Source organism: Chiloscyllium punctatum, chromosome 2 (genome assembly GCF_047496795.1).
Source record: "Chiloscyllium punctatum isolate Juve2018m chromosome 2, sChiPun1.3, whole genome shotgun sequence".
NCBI lineage: Eukaryota > Metazoa > Chordata > Chondrichthyes > Orectolobiformes > Hemiscylliidae > Chiloscyllium > Chiloscyllium punctatum.
The window spans coordinates 62,133,115-62,157,055 of record NC_092740.1 but is presented as its reverse complement, the minus strand read 5'-3'; positions in this window follow the sequence as shown (position 1 = coordinate 62,157,055).

Genomic DNA, 23,941 nt, shown 5'->3' with positions numbered 1-23,941 from the left:
GGTCTTTCTAGTCGCAGCAAGTGTGATAACTACGTTCATTTTCAACAAAGCTGGGATTTCCAGCATTTGACATGACAGACTTCAGGTTGTCCACTCCCTACAAATGTATCCACCATAGCAGCTGCTCTTCGGATCGAAGTTTCGTTTTTCCACCTCACATCTGGCAGCCGGAAACATGACGCTATGTTTTCCAAACACTCTTTGAGTGTAGTAGACTGTCCTTACATTGCAGTGAAATACATGTCCATGTCATGACCTTCTCAAGGACAATCACAGATGGGCAATAAATGCTGGCCATGTCCCATGAACAAATGCTATTGAATGCTCTACAAAATATACTTACACATAAGAAAAAATACCGTGGATGTCAGAAAACAGAGACAAAAAAATGCTTAAAATTCTCTGTATGTTGAACAGTAGCTGTAGAGAGAGGAAGTTCACTTTTTTGGTTGATGGCCTTTCAGCAAAACCCAAAACAACAAAAGCAGAAAAAGGGGAAAGGAAGGAAATAATAAAAGAGAAAGTGTATGATTAGGTGAATGGTAGGAGAGATAAATAATTGCAAGGGTCGATGGTGTAAGACAAAAGGGGTGATAATGGGATAAGTGTTGCCTCTGGAGGAGCTGTAAGTGAAACAGCAGAGTCACTACCAATAGCTGCTGTCTGAAATAAAAGGGGGCAGAGATTTTGATCTGTAATTGTTCAGTTGACTAAAAGGTTGATATTGCAAATCTTCAGGTCAATAACTCTGTGTCTGGTGAAGTTGATGTGGCCAGTGTACAAAGTTTGAGCTGCTTGTTCATCACAATGATTGCACAGTGCAGTCCATTATTAAATCCACTGTCAGGGCAGCAGAGGCCCAGGTGCATCCTGCACATATAACAGCTGGCTTACACCTCTTGAAGGCAGTCTATGCTTCTTAAAGGGATACTGAAATCTGGCTGCACCAGCTGATGAATATAAATCAAAAAAGTGTTTCAGTGAAGGAATCAGAAAATCAATGGAGTAGCATATCAAAGAAAGGCTGCTGTGTTTTCTGAAGTGATGCTGAGTCTTATGCTATGCCTGACATGAAGAGAATTAATTTTGTTTTGAGAGCTATACTTCCTCATTTAAAGTTTAAAACAAGCTTTGCTGGGCCAAAGCATGGCTGCCACCAATCACATGATGCAAAATGACCACAGTTTCTGGAATGAATACAAAGTGCAGATATCAGGACAGAATTCAGACATCATCCTTCTGGAATGTCACAGTATTGCACAGTGTGGACCTTGCAGTGCACAGTCCCCCAGCCCAGCACCACCTCCACCACCACAGCCTGTGATTATCAAAAGCCACTGGACAACGTAGAATCAGAGAGATGTACAGCATGGGAATAGACATTTCACTCCATCTTGTCCATGCTGACCAGATATCCTAAATTATTTCTTGCCAGCACTTGGCCCATATCCCTCTAAACCCTTCCTATTCAGATGCTTTTTAAATGTTGCAATTGTACCAGCCTCCACCACTTCCGCTGGCAGCTCATTCCATACATGCACCACGCTTTGCAAGAAAAAGTTGTTCCTTAGGTCCCTTTTAAATCTTTCCCCTCTCCCCTAAACCTATGACCTCTAGTTTTGGACTCCCCCAACCCAGGGAAAAGACCCTATCCATGCCCTCAATTGATTCTATAAAGCTTTATAAGGTCACCCCTCAGCCTCAGATGCTCCAGGAAAAACAGCCTTTCTCTATAGCACCGGCTTTCCAGCCCTGGCAACATCCTAGTAATTCTTTTCTGAACCCTTTCAAGTTTCATGCAGATCAATCCCCAAAACCTGGGAGCCTCATTTTAGCAAGAGTAGACAATGAAATACACCATCCAGCATGCCAGTGTAGCCTTTAGCCATCTGAGGAACAGAATGTTTCATGACAAAGACTTCAAACCTAACTCAAAGCTCATGGTCCATAGAGACTCAGTGTTACTTGCCCTTCTGAATGCATTGAAGACATTGACAATGTATGGCAGATGCCTCAAAAAACTTGAGAAATATCAATACTTCCACAAAATCCTACAAATGTACAGATCGGATAAATGCTTCAGTATTAGTGTAATTCTCAGGCCAGCATTCCCTGCATAACATCACTGCCCACTGTCAGTCAACTGGGCCGGGCAACCATAACATTTGCATGCCTAACACAGACTTTCAAACACACTCTATACTTCAAGCTTCATCATGGCATCTGGTCACCAGGAGGACAACAAACAACCTCAAGGATGTTGTCAGAGACTCCTGGAAACAAGTGCAGTATCCCTCCATCCTGTGGGCATCTCTAGCCCTGAGACTACCCAAAGTGGAAAAGAAGCATCCATGAAGGAACCAACTATTTTGAGCATATCTGACTCATTGAAATGCATGTAAATGGTGAGTGTAAATGGCCGAAGAAAGCGTGTGAACACCTGAACAATACATCCACCCATTTCAGTAAATACCACCTACTCCACCTGGAGCAAGGTATGCAAATCAAAAATTGGCGCATTTAGTCATCACAAAACTCACAACCCCAGAAGAAAGCCATTCTCGATTGCAATGGACTGCTGAGAAGGGAGAGGAGATTCAAGACAGAAGTTTCTGGATTTCTAGATAGTAAATATATTAAAGGATATGGGGATGGTGATGAAAATTACCTTGATGTAGAAGATCAGCTTTGAGCAATGTGAACGGGGAGCAGTTTTGGTGAGCTAAGTACCTCTCCACCCTTCAGGCTCTCTGCCTGTGTTCCTGATGAAGGGCTTTTGCCTGAAATGTCGATTTTACTGCTCCTCGGATGCTGCCTGAACTGTTGTGCTCTTCCAGCACCACTAAACCAGAATCTAGTTTCCAACATCTGCAGTCATTGTTTTTACCTTGGTGAGCTAAGTAGCCTACTTCAGCTCCAATTTCCTGTCTTCCTATATTCATGTTCCGGAACCAGAAGGCCCTCAAAGCACATACTGCGAAGGGAATGGGAAGATACATTCATTGTCATTATTTCTGACGCTGATGATCTGGCTGCAATGCCAAAAAATGTTCAATGACCTAATCAGTGGTCAAGATCAAAAAATGCATCTTCAAATGCCATCTTTTCCCCAATGTATCACCAGCCTGATTTTCTGCTCAATACATCAGAGCTCTACAATTCACTGACCAAGCAATTTCTAGTAATAAGGACTTATACCCAAGATTCAGATGTTCCTGCTCATCCTCATATACCATACATAATAATGCTGCAAGCCTCCCAGCCACTTATCACAGCTTCTACATGTTACCATCTATTCAAAATATGGCAAAGGTGATGACGTAACTACTAACTAGAGGCAGAAACATACCTGCCCTCATTCTCACAAATCTGTCTCCATTCAGGATAATGGTACGTTCTTTCTTCATGTAACTTTTCCAGTACCAAACTATTCTTATCTTGCCATTCATCACGAAGAACAAATTGCATATGAACTTTCAGACTTCCACCCGATGCCCCATACCTAACTCTCCATTCCCATTCCCTTTTCCCAAGCCAGTCCTCATACATTTATTTTATGTATCCAAGAATTCCAGCAGCCTCTTGAGGAAAGTTGAGGAATGAAGATCTATTGAAGAAGCACCAACTTGCGATAGGACCCTTGCAGCCACCTACTCAGACACTGGCACTGCACAAACTATAGAGGATTCTATAGAAGCGAGATCAGCATGTGATGCATCAGCAAGTAATGGTGACCTGTAGCCAGACTGTGAATGTGACCAGTCACTGGAGGATGAGGTTACAGATTAGTTCAGTGGATAACCCAGAAGGGGGCTTTGACAGAACAGTGTAAGGAGAGTTTGATAGGAATGTACTCAGAGGTGATTATTGTATTGGCAGACCAGTCAAGAAGCATCAAATATCCAGCGCCAATTGCTATGTGACTCTACACAGTGCTTGGAGCCTATCACTTGCAGCATGGAAGTGATGGCCAATATCATGATGGCACTGCAGTCCCAGTTATGGTGTAGCCTCTGCTACTTTCCATTGAAGCACAGGCAAAAGATCTCAGTGCTGATTTGGAAGTTCAGACTGAAGTCGTGGCATCTGTGTTTGCTGTCATGCTGGCTCAGGCAGCTACAATACTAGTGCAGCACAGCAGGGCTGCAAGAACTTTGCAGAGTGTCACAGCAATCAATCACATTGTGCATTATTGGCAAAGCCACATTTCTGCTCCTTCTGATTTTCTCTGCTAAAGAGACACAGTGATAAAGTCCTCTCTTGTTGTGTATAGGACACCTCTGATGCAGCGATACTTGTCAAACATGCCAAGATGTTGGCAATATCATTGGTTGTAGCCTGGAAGAATGCAGAAGTGTAGATATTGAGACCTGCAGTGATATTCGTAGCTGTAGTTCTGATTATAGAGTCGTAGAGTCATAGAGATGTACAGCATGGAAACAGACCCTTTGGTCCAACCCGTCCATGCCAACCAGATATCCCAACCCAATCTAGTCCCACCTGCTAGAACCAAGGAGGTTCAATGGCCATCTCTATGGGGAATATTCTCAGGACATTGTAGGTGGCTAGAACCTTATATTGAGAGGCCTCTTCCTCTCCTTACCTCTGTGCACACTTCCCCTCCTGTTACACGTGCTCCATATCCATGTCGTTCTGCTGCCCAGACAAATGGCAATTGTAGGCTTTCTACGCAGAGGCCTTCAAAGTCCTCTGAATACCTTTGACAATACCAGGACCAGGCCCTTCAGATTGAACAATCTGTTAGACCTTCTGCAATAAAGAAGGACTTCTAAAAACTGCAGCAATGAAAGAAAAGCAGAAGCACTTTACCTAAAACTCTTATGTTGATCTATTTAAGTTGTATTAGTTGGGGAAGGGTCATTTGTGCAGGAGAAAGCATATTTAGCTCAGAGTTTGTAAGTGAGGGTACGAGCTGGAATGTTAAGGTCCAAAATGATGGTTGAGACCCATTCTTCCACCTCATATGCTTCAAACACAAATTCAGACGAAGCATGACACTCAGTGTGGGCTAGAAGTAGATGGGTCTCAATTTTCAGAACTGGTAGAAGGTGGCATCAGAATAAATGCAACTGAAGTTTATAAACTGGCAAAATGAAATCTGGGTGTATGGAAGGATGTGCAGAGGATATTTCTTCTTGTGGGAGAATCTAGAACTATAGAACTATATAAAAGTCAAAAGCCCATTTAAAACAGATTTTCTGCAAAACCCTTTGTTTCAGAGAGTTGTAAGCCTTTGTCATTCTCTTCCTGAAGAGGCGGTGAAGAAAGAGTCCTTCAATTGCCTCAGGCGACTGTCTGTGTGTAGTTTGCACATTGTCCCTGTGTCTGCATGGGTTTCCTCCGGGTGCTCCAGTTTCCTCCTACAGTCCAAAGATGTGCAGGTCAGGTGAATTGGCCATGCTAAATTGCCTGTAGTGTTAGGTGAAGGGGTAAATGTAGGAAAATGGGTCTGGGTGGGTTGCGCTTCGGCGGTCGGTATAGACTTGTTGGGCCGAAAGGCCTGTTTCCGCACTTTAAGTAATCTAATCTAATCTAATCTCAATATTATTACGGTGGAACTGGAGTCATAAAGTCATACAACACAGAAGTCTGTGCTGACCTATACACAGGGGGTGGGGTGGCCTTGTTGGTAAGGGAGGATATTCAGTCCCTTGAGCAGTGGGACCTAGAGTCAGGAGATGTAGATTCAGTGTGGATAGAGCTGCAAAATACTAAGGGGAAAAAGACCCTCTTGGGAGTCATCTACAGGCCCCCAAACAGTAATCTGGATGTCAGATGTAAATTAAATCAGGAGCTGAAATTGGCCTGTCGCAAAGATGTTACTACAGTTGTTATGGGGGATTTTAACATGCAGGTAGACTGGGAGAATCAAGATGGTATTGGACCTCAAGAAAGAGACTTTGTGGAGTGCTGCAGAGTTGGATTCTTAGAGCAGATGGACGAGGAAGATCCAGTAGATGTAGTGTACCTGGACTTTCAGAAAGCTTTTGATAAAGTCCCACACAGGAGGTTAGTGAGTAAAATTAGGGCGCATGGTATTGGGGGCAAAGTACTAGATTGGATTGAAAATTGGTTGGCTGATAGGAAACAAAGGGTAGTGATAAATGGCTCCATTTCGGAATGGCAGGCAATGACCAGTGGGGTACCGCAGGGATCCATGCTGGGACCGCAGCTTTTTCCGATATATGTTGATGATATGGAAGATGGTATCAGCAATAACATTAGCAAATTTGCTGATGATACAAAGCTGGGTGGCAGGGTGAAATGTGATGAGGTTGTTAGGAGATTACAGGGTGACTCGGACAGGTTAGGTGAGTGGGCAGATGCATGGCAGATGCAGTTTAATGTGGATAAATGTATGGTTATCCACTTTGGTGGCAAGAACAGGAAAGCAGATTACTACCTAAATGGAATCAATTTAGGTAAAGGGGCAGTACAGAGAGATCTGGGTGTTCTTGTACACCAGTCAATGAAGGCAAGCATGCAGGTGCAGCAGGTAGTGAAGAAGGCTAATAGCCTGCTGGCCTTCATAACAAGAGGAATTGAGTATAGAAGCAAAGAGGTGCTTCTGCAGCTGTACAGGGCCCTGGTGAAACCACACCTGGAGTACTGTGTGCAGTTCTGGTCTCCAAATTTGAGGAAAGACATTCTTGCTATTGAGGGAGTGCAGCGTAGGTTCACGAGGTCAATTCCTGGAATGGCGGGATTACCTTACACTGAAAGACTGAAGCGACTGGGCTTGTGTACCCTTGAGTTTAGAAGACTGAGAGGGGATCTGATTGAGACATATAAGATTATTAAAGGATTGGTTCAAAGTTTGGGAGAAGATTTGTAGCTCGGGTGCTCGTTGTTGTGGTTCTGTTCACCATTATAGGGCAAACCAAACAGAGAACAGCCAGGGAATTCCTAGAGGCATGGCACTCATCCACGGACTCTATCAACAAACACATCGACCTGGACCCAATATACCGGCCACTACAGCGGACAGCTCGAACTGACAACCGGAAGCGGCAGAGACAGGCCACTATAAATGCCGGAAGAAACAGCACAGAAGCGCTTCACAGGAGGCTCCCAAGCACTGAGGATGTCACCTAGACAGGGGACGAAACGTTTGCAAGACAAATTCCCAGCTCGGCGAACAGCACCACAACAAAGGATTGGACACTCTGGCAGCAGGAAACATGTTTCCACTGATGGGTGAGTGCCGAACCAGAGGACACAGCTTAAAAATATGGAGTAGACCATTTAGGACAGACATGAGGAGAAACTTCTTCACCCAGAGAGTGGTGGCTGTGTGGAATGCTCTGCCCCAGAGGGCAGTGGAGGCCCAGTCTCTGGATTCATTTAAGAAAGAGTTGGATAGAGCTCTCAAAGATAGTGGAATCAAGGGTTATGGAGATAAGGCAGGAAGAGGATACTGATTAGGAATGATCAGCCATGATCATATTGAATGGCGGTGCAGGCTCGAAGGGCTGAATGGCCTACTCCTGCACCTATTGTCTATTGTCTATTAATCCCACTTTCCAGCCCTTGGCCCATAGCCTTGAATGTTATGGCATTTCGAGTAACTTTTAAAGGTTGTGAGCTTACCCTCTCAGTCAGTGCATCTGGATTCCCACCATCCTATGTGTGAAAATAATTTCCTGAAAGCCCTCGAAACCTCTTGCCTTTTACCTTAAAATTATGCCTCCTCATTCTTGACCCTTCAACTAAGGGGCCAGCTGCTTCCTATCTACCCTATCCATTCCCTTCATAATGTTAGACACCTTAATCAGGCCCCCACTTAGCTCTCTCTTCTATAAAAAAATACTCTAAGGCTCTCCAGCCTCCCTTCCTAGCTGAAATCCTCCAAACAGACAACATCCTCTGTACCCTCTCCACTGCAATCACATCTCTCCTATCGTGGGGTGACTAGAACTGCACACTGTAGTAGAACTCCAGCTAACTGAAGTTTTGTACAGCTCCAATGTAAATTCCCTGCTCAGATAATCTCAGCCACCACTGAGAAAAAAAAGTGCCCTTATGCTTTTTTAACTGCCCTGTTAACCTGTCCTGCCACTTCATGGATCTGAGGGCAAACACCCCAAGATCCCTTTGATCTTCTTAGCTCATTAGTACTCTGTGATTCTTTGAGTATTTCCTTGACTTGTTACTTCTTCTAAAGTGCATCAGCTTACACTTATCAGGCTTAAATACGATCTGCCATTGACTTGCCTATCTGATCAACCTATCTTCCTCTAAACTAAGACCTTCCACCGGGCAGTGGGGATTCCCATTGGAGGGCTATCTACGTGGGAGTCCTCCCCATTTCTCTCGGGGATCTGGGGTGGAGGATACTGCACGCAGCGGACCCCTGCAACCTCAGATTGCGATGGTTCACAGACTCCCAGCCCAACTGCTTGTTTTGTGGTGCTGTGGAGTCCGTAGACCATGCATATATTGGGTGTTGGTGCTTGCACTCCCTTTTTGATTTTCTCAAAAACCTTCTCCTCTGTTTTTGGTTGCACTTCAGTCCCATGCTCCTGATCTTCGGGCACCTGGTGCAGAGGGAGGAGGGTAGGTCAGAGGACCTCCTCATACATCTGCTTCTGGGCCTGGCCAAACTGGTCAGAAACAGGTTCAGGCAGCGGGCCGTGGAGGGGGTCATTAGGGCTAATTGCCTGCCCCTCTTCCGTGGGTATGTCAGAGTCTGGGCGTCTCTGGAGAAGGAGCACGTGGTGTCCTCCAACACCCTCGAGATTTTCAGGGAGAAGTGGGCACCGCAGGGAAAGGAGTGTATTATTTCCCTCTCCAACTCTATTTTGATTTAATCCCTGCCTTCCCCTTCACTGTTTGATCATGCAGCATTACCCTTTGAGAAGGGCACTGCTTGTCACTGGCCACTCGGGTATTTCCTTTCTTCCTGGTGGTAGAATACAAATAAAGATTTACACACTTGTTGTTTTTCAATGCATCTGACATGGCATGGGTGCTAGGGAAAATAAACATTACCACTCTCAGGCAGGAGTTGGAGGGAGTTGGGGGGGGGGGGGGGGAGGTGAATGAGAATTTACACAGAAGGAAAAAAAAAGAAACAAAAAAAAAGCTTTGACCTTCTTCTTCACTGTCAACCACTCGGCCAGTTTCAGTGTCATCCACAAGCTTACTTATCAGCAGTCCCACATTCTCATCTGTATCATTTAGGGATACAAACTATAAGGATCACAACACTGATCCCTGTGGATACTGGTCTCTCCAGTCAGACAACAGCATTCTGTCAACACCCTCTGTTTCCTCTCACTACATCAATTTTGCATCCATTTTGCCAAATTATACTGGACCCATTGTACTTTTATCTTGTTTATCAATATCTCAAGTGGGACCTCATCAAAGGTTATGCGGAAATCCATCTAAGTTACATCAACTCCATTAGCTTCATCTACACCTGGTCACCTCAAAAAAGTTGAATCAATTTTTTAGGCATTACCTCCCTCTGACAAAGCCAAGCTGACTAATCCTGATTAAACCAAACAGAGATAATTCGCTACTACAGAATTTTCTCCAATAGTCTATCTACCATTGATGTGAAATTCACTGGTCTGTAATTCCCTGATTTATCCTGAACAAACTTCTTGAAATATGGAATCACATTAGCTGCCCTCCGGTTATCTGGCACCTTCCCTTTGGCTAGAGGAATTAAAGTTTGGTCTGAACCCCCGTAGTATCCTCCCTCACCTTCCACAGTATCTTGGGATATAAGAAGGGTTACACTTGAAGGGTCGACTTCTGCACCTCCTGATGCTGCCCGGCTCACTGCCTTCTTCCACCCACCTGCCTGTCTACTTGGGATATAACTCATCCAGACCCCGGGATTTGTCCATCTGTAAATTTGCCAAAACTTCCAATACCTCCTCAATCCCTATGTCAATCTGCTTAAGAACCTCCAAGTCTGTGTCCCCAAATGATTCAGAATGTGGATGTACCTACTAGAGAAGGTGCAAAACTTGACCTGCTCTTGGGAAATAAGGCAGGGCAGGTGACTGAGGTGTCAGTGAGGGAACACTTTGGGACCAGCGACCATAATTCTATTAGAGTTAAAATAATAATGGAAAAGGATAGACCAGATCTAAAAGTTGAAGTTCTGAATTGGAGAAAGGCCAATTTTGACAGTATTAGGCAAGAACTTTCAAAAGCTGATTGGGGGCAGATGTTCGCTGGGATGGCTGGAAAATGGGAAGCCTTCAGAAATGAGATATGAGAATCCAGAGAAAGTATATTCCTGTTAGGGTGAAAGGGAAGGCTGGGAGGTATAGGGAATGCTGGATGACTAAAGAAATTGAGGGTTTGGTTAAGAAAAAGAAGGAAGCATATGTCAGGTATAGACAGGATAGATCAAGTGAATTCTTAGAAGAGTATAAAGGCAGTAGGACTATACTTGAGGGAATACTGGATTAGTGGTGCTGGAAGAGCATAGCAGTTCAGGCAGCATCCAACGAGCAGCGAAATCGACGTTTTGGGCAAAAGCCCTTCATCAGATTCCGTGACAGGGTTGTATGGAGTTGTCCTGAGAACCGGGCAGTGAACAATGATCTGTTTGAGGTTTGTTGGTTGTTTAAAGGCAAGTAGTGGAGGTGTGGGGAAGGTCATGGTGAGGTGCTCATTCTCATTGATAATGTGTTGCAGGTCACGAAGAACATGGCGTAATTTTTCAGCTCCTGGGAAGTACTGAACAACGAAGGGTACCCTGTCAGTTACAGCACGTATCTGTCTCCTGAGGAGGTCATTACGGTTCCTTGCTGTGGCACGTCGGAACTGGTGGTCGATGAGTTGAGCATCATACCCCATTTTTGTGAGGGCATTCTTGAGTACTTCCAGGTGTCCGTCACGTTCCTCCTCATCTGAGCAGATCCGGTGTATGCATAGGGCTTGTCCATAGGGGATGGCTGTTTTAATATGTTTTGGGTGGAAGCTGGAGAAGTGTAGCATTGTGAGGTTGTCTGTGGGTTTGCGGTAGAGTGAGGTGCTGAGGTGTCCGTCCTTGATGGAGACGCATGTGTCCAAGAATGAGACAGATAGTCGAGAATAGTCCATGGTGAGTTTGATGGTGGGATGAAACTTGTTGATGTCACTGTGTAGTTTTATCAGTGACTCCTCGCCATGGGTCCAGAGGAAGAAAATGTCATCAATGTACCTGGCTTCAACCGGGACCTTGGGTTCATGTCACATTACAGGTGATCACCATTGCACTACACACACACACACAGATATTCCTACACACACACACTCTCACATACACAAGAACACAGGTACACACAGATCCGCACACAGACATTCACACATATCCTTATAGACACACACACTCCCACACTCACACATGCACCCCCTCACAGACTTAAGGCACTCTGCACTCACTACACACACACACACACACACTTTCTCACACTCACAACCCCCACCTCAGATAGACACACACACACACACAGACAGACAAAGACCCACATGCACACATATATTTTGTGGGGTGTATTTGTACTTACAGAGTTACATTGTACTTTGCACAAAAACTGCATGCATTCATGTAGAACTCTGAGCTCAAAAACTGCATGAATTTATGTACAACTCTGTTATCTCACTTTTTAGACTAGAATCAATCTAAACATCATGGCATAGACAAAGAATACATGGGGCCTTCATCACCTGATGAAGGAGCGTCACTCCGAAAGCTAGTGTGCTTCCAATTAAATCTGTTGGACTATAACCTGGTGTTGTGTGATTTTTAACTTTATATACCCCAGTCCAACACTGGCATCTCCAAATCATAAAATATAAAATCTTGCAAAGCAGGAATTGAAGACTTTCTGCCTTGGCTCAAATATACTACCCTTATTTCTAAGTGTGAATGTGTAGGTTCAAGTCTTATTGTAGAGACTTGAGAAAATAATCTAGACTAATAATTCAGCGCAATACAACTACTAAACCCCTTGTGGGTGGTATGTTTTGGACATGATAATCTGAAGTCAGATTTGCTTCCTCTGTTGAAGGCGAAAGATCATGTGACACATTTCAAAGAGGAACAGAGATTGATGAGGTGAGGTGTGGGGAGGGGGAATACTTTCCTTAGAGCCATTACTGTTTGCAGTATGAATGTTGTATGTAAGGTCCACACATCAAAAGAGACCTGAATACAAATGAAATGATACATATTAGATGATTACATAATATAGTATATCATTATACAAAATTAGAATGCAAATAAGCCAATGTTATATCCTTAATTAAAAATGTATATTGGGTATCACTACAACAAACTATCTAGTATTCTGTGCCAATGACAAAATCTGATATATTTAACTACCATTTGTTTCCAAGGTTGTGTATCAATAGTCTTTCTTCTCAAGTATAATCCCACAAAAGAATACTTTGTCAAAGGAAACAGTCACAGTCTTTTACTTCAAATCTTTAAGACCCATCTTTAGATCATTATCATATTTTTTATCATGGTTGCCATATCAATGAATCACATTCGTAAATGTTGGCCAAATACAGATCTACATCCAAAGCAAAAGCAGACGATTTGACAAATTTCTGTTTGATTCTCTGCTGAGATTTCCATCAAAGCTTGGCTTTGTTAGAGGGACGTTATGCCTTAAAAAATTGATTGAATTTTTTTGAGGAGGTGACCACGTGTAGATGAAGCCATCTCATGTCCCATTTTGCCCTCCTGATTTCCCGCAAGTATAGTCCTACTGACTTTATACTCTTCTAAAGATTCACTCAATCTATCCAGTCTATACCTTTCATATGCTTCCTTCTTTTTCATAACCAAACCCTCAATTTCTTTAGTCATCCAGCATTCCCTGTACCTACCAGCTTTCCCTTTCACCCTAACAGGAATATACTTTCTCTGGACTATCGTTATCTCATTTCTGAAGGCTTCCCATTTTCCAGCTGTCCCTTTACCTGCAAACATCTTTAGACGGTGGGAGGAAATCAGAGCATCTGGAGGAAACCCACGCAAGCATGGGGAGAATGTGTAATCTCCACACAGACAGTCGCCTGAGGCTGGAATCGAGCCTGGGTCGCTGGTGCTGTGAGGCAGCAGTGCGAACCACTGAGCCACCATGCCACCCCTAACTGACATCTCCTTACAAATTTGTTTCTCAATTTCCCTAAGGTGATCATCCCTTTCCTATTTCTCAGTTCCACCTAAATAACTTCCTTGGATTATTTCTGGGAATATCCTCCCTCAGTACAGCAGTAATGCTATCCTTTAATGAAAACACCACTCACCCTCCTCTCTTGCCTTCCTTTCTGTCCTTCCTGTAGCATTTGTATCCTGGAACATTAAGCTGACTGTCCATCCCTGAACCATGCTTCTGCATGTTCCTAACCATACCCGGAGTTCATCTGCCTTCCCTGTCAGGCCCCTTTCATTGAAAGGATTTCCCCATCCCGGGGAAAAAACCTTTCCTGTATACCCTAACCATGCCACTCATGATTTTATAAACCTCTATAAGGTCAGCCCTCAGCCACTGATGCTCCAGGGAAAACAGCCCCAGCCTATTTAGCCTCTCCCTATAGCTTAAACCCTCTCACCCTGACAATATTCTTACAAATCTTTTCTGAACCCTTTCAAGTTTCACAACATCCTTCCTATAGGAGAGAGACCAGAAATGCACACAGTATTCCAAAAATGGCCTAACTAATAGCCCATTCGGCTGCAACAGGGTCTTCCACCTCCTATACTCAAAGTACTGACCATTAAAGACAAGCATACAAGATGCCTTCTTCACTATCCTATCTACCTGCGACTCCACTTTCAAGAACTATGAACCTGAAATCCAAGGTCTCTTTGTTCTGCAACACTCCCCAGGACCTTACCATTAAGTGTATAAGTCCTGCCCTGATTTGCCTTTCCTATCTAACTTAAACTCCATCTGCCACTCCTCAACCCACTGGCCCATCTGATTAAGATCTCAATGTATTCCCATGTAGCCTTCTTCACTGTCCTCTGCATCACCAATTTTAGTGTCATCTGCAAAATTACTAACCATTACCCAGATGATTCAGCACCACAGAACTCTCTGAAAAGCCCAAATCCTCCAATTCACAGTATGAATACATCAGATTAATCATTCACATCTACCTCTTTCTGTTCTTCTCCCAATTGGTTGGTGTGTGGGGTATGAGGCGTGGAAAGGTGGGGTGAAATGAAGGCCTATGAAGACTGATGTGTAAGACCACTACTGGGGTGAGGATTGAGGCAGTGGGCAGCAAGAATTGCTGAGAATTGACACTATATTGCAGTCTGAGGCAATGTTTTCTTCATCAGCCCTCCCCTAATTCCTGCTATATTCTCTGATGTGAGGCCTCATCAAATACTTAAAGGAAATAATAATTTGGAGGTGAGGTATGTTAAAGTTACCTTTGTGATTTAAGATATCAACTGTAGTCTGTTTGCCTCTGAATCAAAAGGATGTATGCTTACAGTTCTACTTTCGACACTCAAGCACATAATCCAAGCTAGCATTCTAACACATCTCAGAGGAAAAGCTGCACTTTATTTTGAATAGGATATTAAACTGAAGCCTCACCGTCACTCTCATAGACATATGACTAAAACCAGGGCGATTGCTCTATTGTCCAAATAAATATTTAATCCTCAATCAGCATCTTTAAAATAGATCATTATTAACATATTGTGGTCTAAGGAACCTTGCAATGGACAAATTGGCTACTGTGTATCTTGATGTACAATGGGAATGACACCTCAGATGTACTTAACTGGCAAAGATGAAAGGTACTATGTAAATGAAAGTCCATTTTTAAATGGGGTTGGCACGGTGGCACAGTGGTTAGCACTGCTGCCTTGCAGCACTAGGAACCCGGGTTCGATTCCAGCCTCAGGCGACTGCCTGTGTGGAGTTTGCACATTCTCGCCCGTGTCTGCGTGGGTTTCCTCCGGGTGCTCTGGTTTCCTCCCACATTCCAAAGATGTGCAGGTCAGGTAAATTGACCATGCTAAATTGCCCATAGTGATAGGTGCATTAGTAGGAGAATGAGTCTGGGTGGGTTACTCTTCAGAGGGTCAGTGTGGACTCATTGGGACAAAGGGCCTGTTTCTGCACTGTAGGGAATTGAATCAAATCTAATCTAAAAAAATTTCTTGGAGCTCAACACCTTAGCTCTAATATTAAGTTGTTGCATCACAATAAGAAATAATGAATTATATTTTGCCTAATTTTCAGATCCTTTGAGGACAACAGAGTGCAAAATTATACAAGGAGTAAATCAGGACCCATTCTCATCAAAAATATTAGAATACAATCATTTGATAGCTAAACAAAATAGGTAAAAAAAATGTGAACATTAGACTAACTACCAACACAGAGAATACATTTTCACAAATGTAATATAGAAAAGATATCTCATGCTGAGTCTGAAAGTAATTAATCTCAAATTATGGCAATGCTGCAAGACAGTAACTAGTATTAAAGTCTTTTTGGAATTAATCTAAATTGCCAACTAATTGCTGAAAGCTTTAAAGTGTTCCACCCTGAAGCAAGTGAGTGAAATATTAGATCAGTCGTTAATCCAGTTTCTGTCGTTGACATTAATATGATTCTTAAATAGACGTGCCATGCCCTGAGGTGTATGAATACACATTGCAATGGGTGGGACTATCATTATTGTCATAGTATTACTTTATGTATTATTCACACAATTAAGCACAAAGATTAACATTTGACTGTTTAGAATTACTTTTAGATTATACACTAATATTCTACAATAAATTAACTTAAGCTATTTTTGTACCTCAACATATCGAATAAACAAAATTTAAATGAAAAAAATTCTAAACAAATTTGAATTACATTTACCAGATGGTAACATAGATAGCACTTTTATCCAGTAGTACTCAAGAAGCTTAACAATATTCAGGGCAAAGCAGCACACTCCTCTCTTGATTAGTACCACATCCTTAAATAGCCACTCCTTCCACCATTGATGCTCAGTAACAGCACTGTGTACCATTTATAACATGCATTGTAGAAATTTGACAAAGATCCTTAGATAGCACTTAGGTATCATCTGAAAGGACAAAAACTCTGGGAATATCAGCAGCTGATGCTCTCCTCCAAATCACTCCCCACACTGACTTGGAAATGTATCACTATTCCTTCAGTGTTGATGGTTCAAAATATTGGACCTCCTTTTCGAAAAGAACTGTTGGGGTACCTATAGCAAATAGATTGCAGCAGCTCAAAAAGGCAATTGACCATCACCATCTTCTCAAGGGCAATTGAGGAAAGCCAATAAACACAGGCTCAGCCAACTATGCCAATTTTACCACTTTGGGAGAGATGGTGATGAATGTGAATCATAATTGCGATAGCCAAGCTCTGATATTGTCAGAAAGTTTAAGAAGGTGAATTTTCATGAGCTATGTGATAGTTTCTAAAAAGTAGATGACAATAATAGTATCTCCTAAATACAATTTTCCTATGTACACCAGCAATGATTACTCTCTAAGACAAAATGCTAAGACTTCAAGCAATGATACATTGATATAAATATTGTAATTAGCAGGTGTACCAACTTCATCTCGGTATCAAATTTCCTGTTGTTTCTAATTAGGTTGTATTCCAAGATCAGGTATCAACTTGTGTCTAAAAATAACAAAACTAATGGTAATTACAAACTAAAAACATGTTTCCAAGCAAAGATCTGGGGAATAACATAAGATACAGTGGGGGCACAGAGAAGAAATGTATCTAATATTAATAGTGAGTAAAATAATAGAAACCAAAGAGTAAAAGTGAAGCACAAACACAGAAACAGTTTAATAAGAAAATATCAATATGCATGTGGAAGGGAAACACTGGCTTAACTAACATTTAATTAAAAAAAGGAATATGGAAATCCAGAATAGACTGCAATCCCAGAAAAGACATTTGATGCAGGAGGTTTGAAAAAGACAATAGGAGAGATAGATTTTGCATAGTTGGAGTGCTGTGGGAGTGGGTAATTGGGCCTCTACATTTATTCATCCATATAAATGGCTTGAAGCAGAAACTAACTGTACACTTGTTAAATTTATAGATTATATGGTAGCTTTAAATAAGTTATGCAAATAAAAATACATACAAGAAATAAAGTTTAATCCTGACAGTTGTACATTGGAAGAAAAGAACAAGCATATGTAATATGCAGTGAAAGGAACTGATTTACTACTGGGATCTTGAAGTAACAATTATTTTCACTTTGAATGTCAAATTGATGTAAAAAACCAATTTTAAAACCTAATACAATAGTATATTGCTGGGTGGGACGGGCAGATAATTGGGTGGGTTGGCACCTGGGGTGATGTTGTCCTGTGCTCACCACCTCAGAATTTAAATTCTGCATACCTAGTTAACCTATCTAACTAATTGCCAATTAAGGTTATCACTTATAGAGTCATAGAGATGTATAGCATGGAAACAGGCCCTTTGGTCCAACTCGTCCATGCTGACCAGATATCCCAACCCAATCTAGTCCCACCTGCCAACACCTAGCCCATATCCCTCCAAACCCTTCCTATTCATATACACATCCAGATGCCTTTTAAATCTTGCAATTGTACTGGCCTCCACCACTTTCTCTGGCAGCTTATTCCATACATTTACCACCCTCTGCCTGAAAAAGTTGCCCTTTAGGTCTCTTTTATTTCTTTCCCCTCTCACCCTAAACCTATGCCCTGTAGTTTTAGACTCCTCCATCCCAGGGAAATGAGTCTCCTTATCCTATCCATGCCCCTCATGGTTTTATAAACCTCTATAAGGTCACTCCTCACCCTCTGACACTCCAAGGAAAACAGCTCTAGCTTATTCAACCTCTCCTTTGATCCAACCCTGACAACATCCTTGTAAGTCATTTCTGAACAGTTTCAGGTTTCACAACATCTTTTTGATAGGAAGGACACCAGAATTGCATTCAAAATTCCAACAGTGACCTAAGCAGTGTTCTGTACAGCTGCAGCATGACCTCCTGTACTCACTTAGTCAACTTGTGGCAATTTAAACATCTCCTCTTGCCTGGGCCACACTTATTTCAGCTCCAGGAGGGATGGGAAAAAAGTCAGCCTATTCAAGTGACAAATTAGAGTCTGTAGACTGTCAGATTTTTTTGGGGGGTGGGTGTTGTTAACTGCAGGATGCTTTATCAATCTGCAGTAATCTGTTCAAGATGGAAGAGTTCGACCTAGGGTATGGGTGGGTCTCCAGACCTACCACCTGCCCTTATTTCCAACATCCTACATTGTGAACTCCATCCCCAGAAACATCACTTCAAATAACATGTATATTTTTCACCTTGATCCTCAATTTGGGAATATGGTTGGGTGGGGTTGGATGAGGGGGGATTGTGCAGAATGGCTGATCCAACAGGAGTCACAGTCTCAACCAAGATCTGGAAATTCCAGTCACTGATTGGCCAGCAGCTCCCACTTCATAATTCTGGCAGAAAGCCCACTAGCAGCCAATTAATTGCTTGATTGAAATTTGATCCAGTGGACTTTTTGAACAAGGTAGGCAGTAAATTTCTGTCTGTGAAATTTCTCCACTTTTGCACTTAGTCTGAAAATGGAAATACCCCATTGCAACACAACTCAAAGTTTGTTTTTCCGTGGACAAGAAGACCATCACTGCACACAATCCTTTAGGTGTGTCCTCACCAATGCCCTACCTAATTTCAGTAAAATCTCTTTTCTCTTATACTCCAATTCATTTGTAGCAGAAGCTAACATACCATTTACCTTACAAATACCTTGCTATACCTGTATGTTAACTTTCTGTGATTCATCCAGGTCTCTCTGAATACAAATATTTGACAGTCTCTATTAAAAATATTTGTTTTCTAAAAAAAACTCTGACCAATTTCAATACCTTTAGTTTGTTACATTAAATATGTTGAAACTGTACTGAATACATACTTAATGCAATCACTTCTATATTAACTAAGCATTTACCTGATCACTTCACTATTAATAGTTGGAATGTAGCATTTTACTTTCATATACTCCTTGATTTATTATAAATACATAACCTTGGATGTGGGATTTTTAACACCCTTCACACAATCACACTTTTGTGGTAAACAAATATATAGGTGTCATTGGAAGTTACACCCCCATCCCTTTAGACCCATGTTAACTCTGCATTTCATATGTAGTATTTCTTGTAGCATGAGACCTCATCTAACTGGGTCACATTTATAACTATCCTTCTATAAAGGAGAAAAAGAGAGGCCATAAGAGTCATTGAAGTCATGACTCACGTCAAAAATTTGTCAGGTGCCACCCTACTCCATTATCAATGTAGCGTATTGAAAAATAAGGAGGTTTTATTCTTTGAAGGAATGAACACTTCCCTTCAAATGGAATGCAATGATTCTATGATCCTGTGATCCTGGCATCATGATAGCTGCACGTGATCATTGATCAAGAAGGGTTAGACTAAAGATTAAAATTGCATTAATGGCCAACCCTTAAAATAAGGTATGTCAACCCAGATAAAGAAAGAACAAAGAAAATTTACAGCCCAGGAACAGGCCCTTCAGCCCTCCAAGCCTAAGCCGATCCAAATGTACTGTCTAAACTTGTTGGTCAATTCCTAAGCATCTGTATCCCTCTACTACCCACCTACTCATGCATTTATCCAGATGCATCTTAAATGAATCTACCAAGCCTGTCTCTACCATCTCTGCTGGCAACGTGTTCCAAATGCCCACCAACCTCTGTGTGAAGTACTTGCCATGTGTATGCCCCTTAAATTTTCCACCTCTCACCTTGAAAGCGCGATCTCTCGTTATTGAATCCTTCACCCTGGGAAAAAGCTTGTCTCTCTCCACCCTGTCTATACCCTTCATGGTTTTATAAACCTCAATCTGGTCCCCTCTCAACCTCTTTTTGGGATAGGTGGAAAGGAAGGGGTAAATGCAAGGGGACGAGCCCTCACCTTTTTGAAACCAAACCAGGAGTTTCCCTACAACAGTCTGAGGGAAGAACAAAGACAGCTGCCATCAAAAACTACCACAAAAGACCTCACAACATCTGGGACTTGGGAGCATGCTGCCTCACCTTGTCTGTTGTCAGCTCCGGGATCAGTGAAGCATTCTCAATTGTCAAAATTGTATACTTTCTTTATTTAATTAACTAATGTATCATGTCTAAACTGCTGCTTCTTAACAAGCACAATACACAATGCGAAAATTACTACAAATTGTTGTCTGCTATATTAGGTAGCTGCAATCACAACTCTATAGAAGCAATTAATGGGAAATTGTTGCATAGTGGTAATGTCACTAGACTAGTAGTGTTAATGTTTGAGGATATGAGTTCAAATTCTATCATGGCAGATGATGGCATTAAATTTAATTAATAATTCTGGAAAAGAAAACTAGTATCAGTGATGGTAACTAAAAGGATGTTCAGGTAGACAGGATAGTGAAGAAGGCATTTGGTATGCTTACCTTTATTGGTCAGTGCATTAAGTATAGGAGTTGGGAGGTCATTTTGCAGCTGTACAGCACACTGGTTAGGCCACGTTTGGAATACTACATGCAATTCTGGTCTCCCTACCCTAGGAAGGATGCTATGAAACTTAAAAGAGTTCAGAAAATATTTACAAGGATGTTGCCAGAGTTGGAGGGTTTAACTTATAGGGAGAGGCTGAATAGGCTAAAGCTGTTTTCCCTGGAGCATCAGAGGCTGAGGGGTGACCTTTATAGAGCTTTATAAAATCATGAGGGGCATGGACAGGGTAAACAGACAAGGTCCTTTCCTCAGGGTCATGGAGTCTAGAATGAGAGGGTATAAGAGGGTATTAGATGGCAGCACGGTGGCACAGTGGTTAGCACTGTTGCCTCACAGCACCAGAGACCCGGGTTCAATTCTCCCCTCAGGCGACTGACTATGTGGAGTTTGAACATTCTCCCCGTGTCTGTGTGGGTTTCCTCCGGGTGCTCCGGTTTCCTCCGACAGTCCAAAAATGTGCAGGTTAGGTGAATTGGCTATGCTAAATTGCCCGTAGCGGTAGGTGAAGGGGTGAAATGTAGGGGAATGGGTCTGGGTGAGTTGCGTGTCGGTGTGGGCTTGTTGGGCCGAAGGGCCTGTTTCCACACTATAAGTAATGTAAGTTTAAAGTGAAAGGGACAAGATTTAAAAGGGATCATGTTTTCATGCAGAGGGTGGTGTGTATATAGAATGAGCTGCCAGAGGAAATGGTGGAGGCTGGTACAATTACAACATTTAAAGGCTGGTTATCTGAATGGGAAGTGTTTAGACGGACCAAGGCCAAATGCTGGCAAATGGTTATTACATGTGTATTTCTTTAACACGAATTGGCTTTAATGAGATTGAAGAATTTAGACTGTTATTTGTAGAACACAAACTTTCCTTCCCTGTACTGGCTATAATGCTATTCCAGCCCCATTATTTTAAATGGTGTGCTATTGTGCAATTTTCTTATAACGAGAACGGAACTATCAAGTTTAATTGGAACTGACCAGGGATTTATTTAGGATATCTGGTCAGCATGGATGAGTTGGACTGAAGGATCTGTTTCTGCGCTGTTTATCTCTATGACTCGATGACTCTAATTGTTGTCAAAAATTATTTGGGTCACTAATATCCTTTAGGGTCAGCAGTATCCAACATCTTCATCGAGTTTTTGTTAAGACTTGGAGTGAATTAGATTGATTGAAGACCGCAACCTGGAATGCTGAGGACTTGAAGGAGAGGCCAAGATGTGTGTGGCACAAGATCCATGTGGCACACTGACTGAAGATGGTTGCAAATGCTTCAGCCTAGCCTTTTGCAATGATGTGCTGTCCTTCCCCATCATTGAGAGCAGAGATATTTGTAGAATATCCTTTTTTATTTGGTTGATTGATTGTCCACCAACCTTTATGTTTGGATGTGGCAGAATTGAAGAGCTTAGATCTGATCAGTTGGTGATGAGAACATTTGGAACCATCTGTTGTATGTTGTTATTGCTATTTGCCATGTAAGTAGTCCTGTGTTGTTGTTTCACCAAGTTGACGCCTTTTTTTTAGGTGTTACTCCTGGCATGTCCTCCCGTATGCCTCATTAAATGTGGAATGTCAAATGCATTGGATGGTACAGAGGATGACTATCTATGGGATGACATAGATGAAAAAGAAGTGGATGATGTGCTACCTCTAACGTGGACAGCAAAGATGAAGAGGATCCATATGATGACATCAGCTATCCTGACGATTGTGAAGCTTTGTTCGGTGCTGAAGATGTTGAACTGTGTGATTTTGCAGGATTTTAATGAACTTTTGTTTTTGACATGTTTAACTTAAGATGTACCTTGTAATTGTAATTTAAAGTTGTATTATATTTCTACTTCACTTTTTAATGCATAAATAAAAGCTTATTAATTCATTTTTGTTCCTAATGTCTTTATCTGGTAATCGCCACTGCTCATGGTGTTTTGTTCTTATTCATTTAGAGATCAGTTGGGATTCTGTTAATGATAAGGTAGTTTGGACTGTAACATGAATTTCAGCCCCTCAAAAGTAGTATCCATGTACAGTAATAGCCAACCCCATAAATTTAACCTTAAAAAAATTGACTTTTACACAAGTATGTAGAGTATATTTGAATTTTTCATACACTGTTCCTTCTTCAAGTTTCATAGATTTAACTGAAAAGGTTTCATGACTAGAGTAAGCAGTTTCACAGATTTAATTTAATAATATTTTTATAATTCTTTGAAGAGTCTCACTTTTGAATTACTCCTATCCAGTGTAAATAGACTTAACATCTGCAAACTTTCCTTCTAGCTTTAAAGTCACTAAGTTACTGAATTCCAGTTTCCAATATTTACTCAGAGTTACCTGTTGGAAAGTGTGTATGTGAAAATAGTTCAGGCTCACCCATGATTCTACTGTTCCTCATTGCTAGTTTGTATGTTCATACGTAGTGGGTAACCTGACAACAACTGGTCAGGATGCATCTCTGAAATCCCGCTTGATATTGGTTGGAAATCACTGCTGCCTCAGAGCCCCATCTGCGAGTTATATACCTCTATCCTCATTGGATCTACTGGTGGCCAATCTTTTTCTCATCCACCAAATACAAATGGCAGAAAAGGATGATGTTCAATTCTGTAGAATAATTTTTTTCTCTCATTCATCCCTCAAAATGCTACCTTCGATGTAGAAAGTTAACTCCAAGATTTGGGGATTTAGCCTTGGGGAAACAAGTTTTATAATAGTTTCAAATTAGGCCTCAGGATGTGCCTGCTGGAATAGACTTGGCAAGGATCTTCAGTAGGAGTTTTAAGGTAATCTTTGAGGAATCGCTTTAAGCTCCTCAATTTATATATAAGTTGAAGTTGGAGCAGATTCAAGCCTGTTGATATCCTGTTGTGCTAGACCTCCTCCTTGAAGAGAACATCAGTCTTTGACTTTATGCTCAGATTCTGAGAATTTTTGCTTGCCCTTTGAATGGTTAGCACCCCAATGGGGGTGAGAATATATCTCCATGTGAAGAGGGCAGAAGATAGGATAATCATCAAATGATCAAATAATCAAATGAAACTGACATCAGAAAACTGCTCATGATGTATTCATCTTTTGTGAAATTAATGCAACTCTGCATTCCTTGCCACAACTTGTAAATGCACGCCCATACACATAAACCCAGGTGCACTTATGATGATATATAAAGTCGGTAATATAAACACTCAGTACAAATGAAATAACTTTACTTAAACTAAACCTTGGATTTTTAGTCTCTATACCGTCCTACTGTCCAATATTTAAAGCGAAGCCTATGAAAGAAAATATTTAATACCTTTCTTTTCCATTTTGTTGCACAATTATATCTCTATTTTCTCTACAACCCAACCTAGTAATTAAAAAAAGAATG